Here is an 814-nt window from a genome sequence, read left to right on the forward strand (position 1 = left end):
ACAGAGCTGCTACAGTTACTGCTTCATATAATAAAAGTTAAATAATATAATGCTGAGAGGTCAGAGGTCAGAGGTCAGAGGGTCTGGTTACAGTTAGATAGTGTCTGCCTCAGTGAGGACAGTCTGTTTGAAGGAGACTGTCCTGAAATCTGAAACAAAGAAAACTGACAAGTCACTTTCTTCTGTCCAGATTTACTGACTGATATCAGAAACCAGACAGGACACACCAGGAAACACTGATGTTTCCTCCATGTTGAATGAAGCATTAGCTCAAAACGTTTGGATCCTGTTTTCAAATGTCTGTGACCTGGACGAAGTTTATATCCAGTCTGTTTCAAAACAAATCTCCACTTATAGAGACAATGTGCTGCAGCAGTTAACATCCCATAATAGAACCTGTTTGATCAAGAAAATCAGTGACGATGAAATATGATCAGTCAGTCAGTCAGTCAGTCAATCACGTAGTCAGTCAGTCAGTTACTCAGTCACTCAGTCAGTCAGTCACTAAGTCAGTCAGTCAGTCAGTCAGTCAGTCAGTCCCTGCTGATCCCTGAACGTCGATCAGACTGATTGATCACTTGTGTCAGCGCATTAAAAACACTGTTCTGAATGAAAGCACAATAAACAGTTTGATCATAATGTGTGTTTGTTCTGACAGTGAAGCAGAACCTGATGACGCTCTGACAGACCGGTTCCACCACGTCACGTCCAGGATCACCATGTGACCGAGACTGTGCGGTCCAGGTGTTTTCACTATGTGCAGGTACGATGGTGTTTCCTGCTCGACCTCACGTTGTGTTCACTGACCTGCGAA

At 43.5% G+C, this 814-nt stretch overlaps 1 protein-coding gene across 1 annotated transcript in view; it reads right to left on the bottom strand.

Annotated features, from left to right (window-relative positions):
- The window catches only part of LOC111645231 (NACHT, LRR and PYD domains-containing protein 3-like), a 40,788-nt gene that overhangs the window by 36,812 nt on the left and 3,162 nt on the right, over positions 1 to 814 (bottom strand). The gene's annotated exons all lie outside the window — the stretch shown is intronic.

Source organism: Seriola lalandi, unplaced genomic scaffold, assembly GCF_002814215.2.
Source record: "Seriola lalandi dorsalis isolate HSWRI2012SDOR001 ecotype SW California unplaced genomic scaffold, Sedor1 jcf7180002054947, whole genome shotgun sequence".
Taxonomy (NCBI): Eukaryota; Metazoa; Chordata; class Actinopteri; order Carangiformes; family Carangidae; genus Seriola; species Seriola lalandi.